Raw genomic sequence first — 12,547 nt, forward strand, 5'->3', positions numbered from 1 at the left:
TTCAGATCGTGCTGGCTCCTTTTTCTCTTTTTTTCAATCTCCAACTATCCAGAGTCACTACAAAATGTTACACCTCCTATTTCTGCTTTTATACTGGCTCCTGATTTGCTATCCTATATAAAGAAGCAGCAAGATATTATGGAGAAGTGTGCTTGACCACACAAGGTCACGTAATCATTTTCTTGCTGATTTAATTGTTTGTAATGTATAGAATGGAGGAGGACATTCAAGGTGATTTTTGCAAAGTGATTTGCCAATGATTCAAATTTTCCGAGTTCAGAGAATTCCTAAAAAATTCAACATGAATTTGATTTCATTTCAAATGAATTGCTTATCTCGATTATTTACTGATTGATTCTGTGTTGACTTATCTGGTTATGCCAAGTTGAAGAAAAAAGACCAATTCTAACAATTTCATAATCAAGGAAAGGTCTGAGGTGCAACACTATCATATATTGCAGTAACCTCAACACTGAAGTGGATTAACACAAAGTATTCTGCTTTAATCTTGTATTTATTGATAAAGCAATGAGAAAAACTGATATTGTCCATCGTTTTGAACTATGCAAAAGTTTTTCAAGAACATCTCTAATGTGTGTAGAAGCCGGCTTGGTCAGTGTGAAGAAATGGTGGTACTGAGTGGCTCACAACTTCTATTCCATGCATACTGAATAGTTTATCTTTCACACATATCCTTGAGAATGTACTTTCATAGGTCGAAATGTTCTGTGATATGTTTTCCTGAGGCCATGTTCACATACACAGTATTTGATCACTATTAGTCTTCAATATTTGTAAGTCAATATCCCTTGGTCACCTTGTAAGTAATGGTACAATCCTATAACTCTATTTAAAGACGATGACTCATCACCTGATAATTCTTTCTTACCACTTTCTAAATTGATTTCTACTTATTATAATAAGATCTTAAGCACCAGTGTAGAAGGAGCCACCCCATCTGTGATACAAGACTAGACGATGGATTCTTGCAGCTATAAGCTCTACCATGTTGATGGCGTAGATTCCAGACAGAGTCTGGAGACTTATTTTTCAGGTAAAAAAGACATGGTCTTTGGAGAAGATTCCATAGAATTTCCCATTGAAAATATTACAAAAACTTTCACAAAAGGTATTTATCGTAATCTTTCTATATTTCTATTGATTACAATTGTAAAGAACTAGATAAAACTTAGACACATTTCTTTTCAAGGGCTAAAGTGATCAGAAAAAGTTAAACCAATTGTCTTCTATTTATTATAAACCAAAGAAAATTGGGTAAAGCTCCGTCCATAAAATATGATGTAGAATATAAGGTGATTGGGTTGAGTAGAGTCATTGTTTCCCAATCTTTTATAATCAGAACAATAAAAAAAAGTTTGAGAGTAAAATAAGAGTTATTCTTAAGCCCGCTACACACGCTTCAATATATCTCACAATCCGTCGTTGGGGTCAAGTTGTAAGTGACGCACATCCGGCATCGTTTGTGAGGTATCTGCGTGTGACAGCTACATGCGATCAGGATTGAACGCAAAACCGTTGATCGCAAACACATCGTATCATTCTCTAGAATTGAGCGTTTTGTTGCACGAACCTAGTCAATTGTAACGTGTGACATCCCTCATACGATTTTGTTGTCTGATGCTATGTGCGCAGGTGTGCGCTCTGCACCGCAGCTTAAAAAAGGTCTGCTTCAGAGCGCAGCTGAAAAGCTGCGTTCTGAAGCGCCTCACAATGTCTGTCATGCACTAATCTCTGTCAGTCCGTCACTATCTCTGTCCCTCACTCTCTGTCCATGTCAGTCTATCCCCCTCTCTCATATACTCACCGATCCCCGATCCCTGGCGCTGCACGGCATTCACACTGCTCCGGCGGCTTTTACTGTTTTGAAAAAGCCGGCCGCCCATTAAACAATTTTGTATTCCCTGCTTTCCCCGCCCACCAGCGCCTATGATTGGTTACAGTGAGACACGCCCCCACTCTGAGTGACAGGTGTTACACTGCACCCAATCACAGCAGCCGGTGGGCGTGTCTATACTGTGTAGTGAAATAAATAATTAAATAATTAAAAAAAACGGCGTGCGGTTCCCCCCATTTTTAAAACCAGCCAGATAAAGCCATACGGCTGAAGGCTGGTATTCTCAGGATGGGGAGCTCCACGTTATGGGGAGCCCCCCACCCTAACAATATCAGCCAACAGCCGCCCAGAATTGCCGCATACATTATATGCGACAGTTCTGGGACTGTACCCGGCTCTTCCCGATTTACCCTGGTGCGTTGGCAAATCGGGGTAATAAGGAGTTATTGGCAGCCCATAGCTGCCAATAAGTCCTAGATTAATCATGTCAGGCGTCTATGAGACACCCTCCATGATTAATCTGTAAGTTACAGTAAATAAACACACACCCGAAAAAATCCTTTATTAGAAATAAAAACACACACATATACCCTGGTTCACCACTTTAATCAGCCCCAAAAAGCCCTCCTTGTCCGGCGTAATCCAGGATGATCCAGCGTCGCTTCCACCGCAGCTGCATGGAGGTGACCGGAGCCGCAGCAGACACAGCCGCTCCGGTCACCTCCACACAGCAAATGAAGACAGCCGTGCGATCAGCTGCTGTCACTGAGGTTACCCGCGGCCACCGGTGGATGCAGCGGTGGCCGCGGGTAACCTCAGTGACAGCTCAGCTGATCGCGCGGCTGTGTTCATTTGCTGTGTGGAGGTGACCGGAGCGGCTGTGTGTGCTGCAGCTCCGGTCACCTCCATGCAGCAGCGCTGGATGCGACGCTGGATCATCCTGGATTACGCCGGACAAGGAGGGCTTTTTGGGGCTGATTAAAGTGGTGAACCAGGGTACATGTGTGTGTTTTTATTTCTAATAAAGGATTTTTTTCTGGTGTGTGTGTTTATTTACTGTAACTTACAGATTAATCATGGAGGGTGTCTCATAGACGCCTGACATGATTAATCTAGGACTTATTGGCAGCTATGGGCTGCCAATAACTCCTTATTACCCCGATTTGCCAACGCACCAGGGTAAATCGGGAAGAGCCGGGTACAGTCCCAGAACTGTCGCATATAATGTATGCGGCAATTCTGGGCGGCTGTTGGCTGATATTGTTAGGGTGGGGGGCTCCCCATAACGTGGAGCTCCCCATCCTGAGAATACCAGCCTTCAGCCGTATGGCTTTATCTGGCTGGTTTTAAAAATGGGGGGAACCGCACGCCGTTTTTTTTAATTATTTAATTATTTATTTCACTACACAGTATAGACACGCCCACCGGCTGCTGTGATTGGGTGCAGTGTGACACCTGTCACTCAGAGTGGGGGCGTGTCTCACTGTAACCAATCATAGGCGCTGGTGGGCGGGGAAAGCAGGGAATACGAAATTGTTTAATGGGCGGCCGGCTTTTTCAAAACAGTAAAAGCCGCCGGAGCAGTGAGAACGCCGTGCAGCGCCGGGGATCGGGGATCGGTGAGTATATGAGAGAGGGCTGCTAACTTCAGTTACTCAGGAGATTAGCGGTCACCGGTGAGTCTTCACAGGTGACCGCTAATCAGGACGCGACACAGACAGAGCCGCAGCATCACAATGAAGTCGGGTGAAGTTCACCCGAGTTCATTCTGACAGTGCGGCTCTGTCTGTGTCTGCTGTCATCTGCCATTCACCGCTGCTACATGGCTGTCTATGTCTGCTGTTAGCGGCCATGTAGCAGAGCTGAATGGCAGATGACATAGTAAAAACGCATCCCTACACATTACACACGCTTGGCAAGTCAATAAATAAAAAAAAAAAAAAGGTGCTCAATGCATACGTCACAGAACACATGATCTAAAGGATCGCACACAAAATTGACCAATTTAACATAGACTACTAACGCTCGTGTGACAGCAAATGAACGACCTACGTGAAATCTCATAGATCCCGTATGCAAGCTGGGCGTGTCACATCGCAAATGCGATTGTACAACTAATTGCAACGTGTAAAGTGGGCTTTAGTTTTCAATTATGGCTGAAATGACTCAAATTGCTGCTATATAGCAACTTGTGGTTCAACAATTTGAGGTTTTGCCATTTCTAACAGTATTGCACATGCTGATCTGTTTTTGTACTTTTTGTACTTGGGAATTATGGAAACAGGATAGTTTATTGTGCTCTAATGTTCCTGTAACTCTTAACCATTTGTGTGATGCATACATAACTGAGTACAACTAAATGAGGCGGGAAGAGACACAACATAGGCGAAAGTGTAGTGCCTGCCCACTCTACGTATGGCTCATTAGCTTAACAATTCAACAATAAATGTCTCTAAATCATAAACCAAGACTCCTAAAATAAAGTTATTGATGTAATCAGCATTATGGCGTCTTTACATGGAAGTCATTAGTTTAAGGTATAAAAACCTGATGACATGTTCCCTTTAAGTAACGCTAAGTTAATAGAGAGAGGTTTTCAGGTCACAATGCCTTATTATGTGCAGGTCTGCAACCTGTATTCAAATGAATCTGCTTTCTTTTGGGGCTTTTGGGTTAAAGATTCTTTCCTATCTATCCTTTGGAGCCTTAAGCGGATTTTACAAACAGCGACATCGCTAGCGATGTCGCTGGTGAAAGCACCCACCCCCATCGGTTGTGCGTCACGGGCAAATCGCTGCCCTTGGCGCACATCATCGCTAACACCCGTCACACATACTTACCTGCTTAGCGACGTCACTTTGGCCGGCGAACCGCCTCTTTTCTAAGGGGTCGGTTTGTTCGGCGTCACAGCGGCGTCACTAAGCGGCCGGCCAATAGAAGCGGAGGGGCGGAGATGAGCGGGCCGAACATCCCGCCCAACTCCTTCCTTCCTCATTGCGGGCGGTCGCAGGTATGGTGATATTCCTCGTTCCTGCGGTGTCACATGTAGCGATGTGTGCTGCCACAGGAACGACGAACAACCTGCGTCCTGCAGCAACAACGATAATCGGGATAGGAACGACTGGTCAATGGTCAACGATTTGGTAAGTAATTTTGATCGTTAACAGTCGCTCCTGCATTTCACATGCAACAACGTCGCTAACGAGGCCGGATGTGCATCACGAATTCCGTGACCCCAACGACATCTCATTAGCGATGTCGTTGTGTGTAAAGCAAGCTTTACTCTCAGGTGCAGCTTTTTGTAACCACTCCACTTTGCTAAAAATAGTCACTTGTTTTACTATCTGATGCTGGTTATAGAATCTTCATTCTTATGCTGTCCACTTTAGAAGGAGTCAGTCTCTGGAAGATGCTCAGGTGTCAATTGCAGCTATGGATTTAGCTGCATTGGAGGAGCTTGGAGTGTTTTCCTTTTTGTGTCTATTTTCCCTTTGATTCTCTCCCTACCCTTGTGTTGTATTATTGTAGGGGTGAAGCTAGTGCCCTCACTGGCCTTCTCACTAGTCAGGGTAAGTTCAGGGAAAGCAGGTAATCAAAGACTGGGGAAGGTATGTATGAGGTGACCTCGCTCCCCTTCTCCCAAGCACCAAGACACTCCATTGTATTGTGTCCCCAGTCTACCCTGTGAGTTGCACCAGGAGTTCCCTTATGCCTTGCAGACTGCATGACAATATTACAGGGTAATGCTCAAAACTACAATATGTCCTATGAAAATCAAGTCCTCATATGACTGTTTTTATAGAAATAAAAAGATATGGATCTTTGAAAAAGGTAAGAAAAAAACAAAAGGCAAAAAACTGGAAATTTCCCAGTCCTTAAGGGCTTAATTGCCCGATTTCTTTCATATTGTTTATTAGACCCACTAGGGGAATTTAACTTTGATCCTTTCCATATTACAAATATTGTATTGTATCTTTCTGTCTGAAATTATCAGCCTTTCATACTTGACAACCTTGAGAATATTGTTAAAACTTTACCAATATTATATATTTCTACCCCAATAGACTAAACTGGAAAAATTAACTTTGAATTTTCTTTCCAGTATTAAGAAATCTCATTTTTAATGGGGAATGTGTTTTTAGTTAATGGAGAATCCTGTTTCTGGTTTGTTTGAACCAGAGAATGTAAATTTTAATATTTAGATTTTCTTTTCTGCAGGTCACATTAAAGGAGACGTCTTGATTGACCTCAGTCATGGTTCCATGGTTCATCATTTATTTGCAGCCTGTGATTTTTTCACACACATCATAGTCCTGAAGATCCAAGACAGATGCATTATGGAGCTGAAGAGATGGGTGGATGAACGTACAGGAGCGTTTGACTGGGAACATGCCACAAAATTTCATGTAGACAATAAAGAAAGCAGGTGAGGCATTGCCCAAACATTAGAAGAAACCCAACATGATTGTTATTTTTGCTTTTGAACTAGAAAAACAATGGCAAAATTGGGAGATTATTCCACAGTATAGCTTCTATTTACCATATATTACTTTGGTAGATTGTTAAAAACCAAAACTCGGATTTCAGTAGAAAAGTCTACGTTTATCCACTCAGATCAAAATTCTCAATTGCGGTTCTGTGTAATAATGAGTAGAGATGAGTGAACTAGAGGTTCGGTGTTTGGACTTTTATGGAAAAGCTGAGATTGGGTTTGGAGTTTAGGTGCTTTATGTATGAACTTCACTCCCGTGAGCATCAGTGTGCTTGGGTATACTTAGTGCTTAGCTCAGTGCGATCCACGTGCAGTGTTTGGACAGTTTTCACTGGGGGTAACAACAGCATGATTAGATGTAGTGTGCACCAACTCCACCAAAACAACCCTGTTTATGGCAGGCTACATGTAGGTGGAGACCCGAACTGCCCAATTAGATACTTCCATAGGGGTTCACATAAAGTTGAGGTCCCAAACCAAACTTCATTTTTAGTTCGACTGAACCTACCAAACCAAACTTCAACGAGTCCGATCATCTCTTATAATGAGAAGTGTTGAAAGGGCACCATACATACAATGTTTTTGCTCTTTAGAACAGAGGTATAAATCTTGTTTATTTGGCAATGTTTATCTCCGAAATCTGTCACTATGCAAGAAAAAAAAATAAATTATTCTGTTCAGTACTCAATATTTGGCAATGAACAAATATATAGGAAATATACAGTAATTTGGATATTAAAAAAAGATACAGTAGTATATATCACCCTGAAAGATGGAAAATAGATACCTTTGTCTTTATTGTGGTCTGTGGCTGCTTTTCTAGATATAAATTGAAAATGCATCTGTAGTATTACATCATTTGGTTGAATTCAAGTCATTCCCTGTATTTAAAGTCCAGTGTAATCCCCCCAAGTCGTAATGTCACCCTGGACAATAATGACCATGTCCGTGAGACAAAAAGTTTCATCATTTTTCTCCTTTTTCTTTTTTTCCAGTGAACAGACACAGGAAAGAGAAAATAAAGTGAGATCGGCTCTTCAACATGTTGTAAAATGTAACCTAGAAAAAAGAAATATGGTGGATCCGATCGTCTTACCACCAGCGGATTGTATCATCAGCGCTTTCCTTATAGAGTTTATTAGCAAAGATAAAGATGAATACATGAGAAATGTCAGGAAGTTCTCACGGTTGCTGAATCCCGGAGGACACATTATATTAATTGGATGTTTAGGGGGAACGTATGCAACAGCTGGTACAGATACATTTCACATTCTCAATCATGATGAGGATTTTGCCAGGAAAGCTCTGGTTGATGCAGGTTTCAAAATTGATGATTGTAAGGTGAAGAAGAGAACGAATGTGAGTGACCTTATTGACTATAAGGCCGTCATATTCATTGCAGCTCACAAGGAGATGTAAGTAAAAAGTTAAGACCACGTCAAGAGTTATATGTATATGTTAAAATAAAATATAATATTCTAAAGATGTGTGACCTGTTTTTATTCAGATGTTGATATCTGCAATTTGCGTTGCGTGGTATTAGTATATAATAATATAATCCTTCTGTTTTCAGTATAATATGTGAGGAACATCATGTATCACAGGAAATATCTTCCATATAAATGTGTAACAGGATCATACTTGTAAGATAAAAGTTCTAGACTTTATGTTCTAAATATATTAAGGGCCCCTATGTTTAGAACTTATTGTGGATTTATGCTAAGACGTGGCTTCATCATCTGGAGCAGCCTCTGTTCTTGATGTCTTGGGATCTGCTCCTTTTTCATTGTTGCTTTGTTTCCCATGTTTCCTGCTTACTTTGTTTGTATAGTATAATAAAGGTATGAATGTCCCATTGGCTGTTTCATCCCTTTTATGGCTGGATTTTTAACACTTGCTCTATAGAGTTTACAAATATTTACTTACGAGTAACTATCATGAGTGCAATCTATAATAGGTAAGTAAATACCCACACAAGCGAAATGCACTCCTCCTATGCCATTTGAACTCAAAATTAATAATATGTGTTTTTCGACCACTCGGGAAATCATAACAGCACTGCCTACCATCTCCTATTGGGGAATTCTGGTTTATTAGGTCACGTGTCCGAGTAAGGCATCCACAATATAAAATGAACAAAGGATCGGCAATCCAAATCTCACAATTAGCCGAAACATGTAATTATTTAAGCCTGGATATTTATGTAAAATAAAGTCTAAAAATTTCCAGAAGATTTGGAGTGCCGGCCCTTTGTTCTAGTTATAAGACAAGATGGATACCATAAAAACAAAATGCCTAATGTATAAAAATACACCATAATACCTGTCATTGAGATATATATATCTAATATATAAAGTTGAATGTGTGTATGTATGTGTGTGTGTGTGTGTATGTGTGTGTGTATGTATGTCCGGGATTGGCAACCGCACCGTCGCAGCTACAGCCACAAAATTTTGCACACTCACACGTCTGTACCCCGAGAGCGTCATAGGCTATGTTGTGAGGTGAAATTTTAACCCCGCGCGTTCCAATTTACCAATACATTTTGCCCCTATCTACATAATGGGGAAAAAGTGAAACGAAAAGTGTATCCGCACCGTCGCATTTACAATCACAACATTTTGCACAGACACCTCATGTGACCCATCTGAAGGGGAAGAGAAAAAGTACTGCATAACCGGGAAGCACACCCAACTATCATATAAATAAATAGAATTTTATAAAATTGCATAAACAATTAAAACATACTTAAAAACATATACCCCCATGAGGGTCTCTCCATAAATTACAACAGTATTATAAATGGAATGTTCGCTGTGGTCAATAAACATGCAAAATCATCATAGTTTACAACATTCCATACAATCAACTATAAATAGAGTAAGAGCAATCAGCATATCTGTTGGAGCCAGCCACAACCCATAACCTCCTAAGGTAAAGGATCTCAAGCATAGAAGGAGGCTGAAAATACAAAGTGGCCCCAACCAAACATACAGACCAGTAGTAACCTGTCTACATGTATCAGCTGCAAGCTGTAGAGACCCTGGGATACGCCCCACGCGTATCGCCAGTAGGCTTCATCAGGGACAAAAAGTGGTGCACAATTCAACATCAAATCATCTTATATAGTGTCTAAGCATAATTATGTATGACCTATAGTCACCTGTAAGTTCTGGTCCGGACCAGCTGGAGCTAACAAGCTCCACATGCAAACAGCGCCGTCCATGGTAACACAGCCCATGGTAGGAGCTGAGCAGGTATCTCTGGAACAATATCAAGTTCCGGTAAGAGAAAAAAAAAAAAAAGTCCCACAGTCATGCGCAAGTGCTAACCCAAACGTCATAATCCCAGCATCAGTATGCTGTTATGGAGATCAGGTAAGTGAAGGAGGGAAGGAGAACGTGGGGTGCACGTGCGCAGTTTAGAGTCATAATATCGCTGACTGTCAGCACTGCAAGCACAGGGAAAAAGAGAGCAAACATGCTGTCAGGCAATGTGAGATCATAGCATTCATAGCTGTCAGAGGGGGAAACAAACATGGAAGCAGGTATAGGCACAGACTATCCATGCAATTCCAAACTCCACTTGTTCCTCTCCTTTGTTTTGAGGAAAACTATACATAGGTATGGTAAAACACATATATTGCTGTTACAGTGTTCTCCACAGTCAAGGCAAGGAAAACTGAGATGCAATAGATAGTATATTAGTATTGCTTTTTATTTCTTAAGCTTTTTTTTTTTTTTGTTATATAAATTGTATTTATATTTTTTAATTAATTATCTATTAACTATCAATTTAGATGGAAGCAGAAAATATGCCAAGAGAATTATATATAACCCATATTGAAGTTATAGTGCATAACATATGGTTTGTTATATTTAGAACCATTTGAGGCAACTACCTATTGCAACTCAGTTAGGCCTGCCATAGAGATTAAAGCATTTACAAACACCACCGGTGGTAGAATCCCGGTGTTCATTAGGATTTAGAAAGTCCATGCTCATAGTTCAACGTTTAATGTGTTATAGATATATATTGCAATCATGCATGCTTCGCCTCTATGTCATAGGTACTGTGTCCCACCTTCATTCAGCTTGCTGCAAGGAAAAAAAAAAAAAATAATAATATATACATGTCCGCATAGCGTTGGCGCTGGGGTCACAGTGTCCATAATGGTTGGAGGGTCCAAAGTCATAGTTCGACCGATAACATTCCATAGGCTGATATTCCAGTGGTCCACACTTCGCCTCTATATGATAAACGTAGTATCCCATGTTGACGTTCTCCATTATTTCTTCCTATCGCCATATATCACAATGGTAGTATTGTATAAATAGGTTCCTAGACCAAAAGGTACATTCCAAATTTATGGGGGATCCGTATTTCCTCGATGCCACGTCCAGTATTCACATCCAGCCTGTCATGATGTATGGAACATGGTATGATGCAGGTGGTCACGATACATATATTATTCAGCCAAGGAACCCTGTAAAGAAGAACTATGATCATGGACTTTCTAAATCCTAATGAACACCGGGATTCTACCACCGGTGGTGTTTGTAAATGCTTTAATCTCTATGGCAGGCCTAACTGAGTTGCAATAGGTAGTTGCCTCAAATGGTTCTAAATATAACAAACCATATGTTATGCACTATAACTTCAATATGGGTTATATATAATTCTCTTGGCATATTTTCTTCTTCCATCTAAATTGATGGTTAATAGATAATTAATTAAAAAATATAAATACAATTTATATAACAAAAAAAAAAAGCTTAAGAAATAAAAAGCAATACTAATATACTATCTATTGCATTTCAGTTTTCCTTGCCTTGACTGTGGAGAACACTGTAACAGCAATATATGTGTTTTACCATACCTATGTATAGTTATCCTCAAAACAAAGGAGAGGAACAAGAGGAGTATGGAATTGCATGGATAGTCTGTGCCTATACCTGCTTCCATGTTTGTTTCCCCCTCTGACAGCTATGAATGCTATGATCTCACATTGCCTGACAGCATGTTTGCTCTCTTTTTCCCTGTGCTTGCAGTGCTGACAGTCAGCGATATTATGACTCTAAACTGCGCACGTGTACCCCACGTTCTCCTTCCCTCCTTCACTTACCTGATCTCCATAACAGCATACTGACGCTGGGATTAGGACGTTTGGGTTAGCACTTGCGCATGACTGTGGGACTTTTTTTTTTTTTTTTCTCTTACCGGAACTTGATATTGTTCCAGAGATACCTGCTCAGCTCCTACCATGGGCTGTGTTACCATGGACGGCGCTGTTTGCATGTGGAGCACGTTAGCTCCAGCTGGTCCGGACCAGAACTTACAGGTGACTATAGGTCATACATAATTATGCTTAGACACTATATAAGATGATTTGATGTTGAATTGTGCACCACTTTTTGTCCCTGATGAAGCCTACTGGCGATACGCGTGGGGCGTATCCCAGGGTCTCTACAGCTTGCAGCTGATACATGTAGACAGGTTACTACTGGTCTGTATGTTTGGTTGGGGCCACTTTGTATTTTCAGCCTCCTTCTATGCTTGAGATCCTTTACCTTAGGAGGTTATGGGTTGTGGCTGGCTCCAACAGATATGCTGATTGCTCTTACTCTATTTATAGTTGATTGTATGGAATGTTGTAAACTATGATGATTTTGCATGTTTATTGACCACAGCGAACATTCCATTTATAATACTGCTGTAATTTATGGAGAGACCCTGGTGTGGGTATATGTTTTTAAGTATGTTTTAATTGTTTATGCAATTCAATAAATTTCTATTTATTTATATGATAGTTGGGTGTGCTTCCCGGTTATGCAGTACTTTTTCTCTTCCCCTTCAGATGTTGTTAATACTGCTTGTGACAGCACCCCATTAATACTATAAGTTTATATAATATTGCTGTGCACCCAAACTCCTTAGTACTACCTCATGTGACCCAGGGATCATCGTAGACTATGTTTTGACAGGAAAATGTAACCCCGTGTTTTCCAGTTACTCTACAAAAAACATGCCTCCATTAAAGTAAATGGAGCCTGGAACTACAGGTTATTGGTAGGAGCTGTGATTGGTTGCTATAGGAACAAAAGACATTCATAGTATAAGAAGCTTATATGTGAGGTAATAAGATGTCAGTGGGGAGACGGATAGAGAGAGACAGACAGAGAGAGAGAGAGTGACAGACC

General features: G+C 40.8%; 1 pseudogene; it reads left to right on the forward strand.

The window, feature by feature from the left end:
• The first annotated feature begins 212 nt into the window (after positions 1 to 212).
• LOC142255906 (indolethylamine N-methyltransferase-like) lies at positions 213 to 7,778 on the forward strand (annotated as a pseudogene).
• The last annotated feature ends 4,769 nt before the right edge of the window (positions 7,779 to 12,547 follow it).

Source organism: Anomaloglossus baeobatrachus, chromosome 11 (assembly GCF_048569485.1).
Source record: "Anomaloglossus baeobatrachus isolate aAnoBae1 chromosome 11, aAnoBae1.hap1, whole genome shotgun sequence".
NCBI classification, from domain to species: domain Eukaryota; kingdom Metazoa; phylum Chordata; class Amphibia; order Anura; family Aromobatidae; genus Anomaloglossus; species Anomaloglossus baeobatrachus.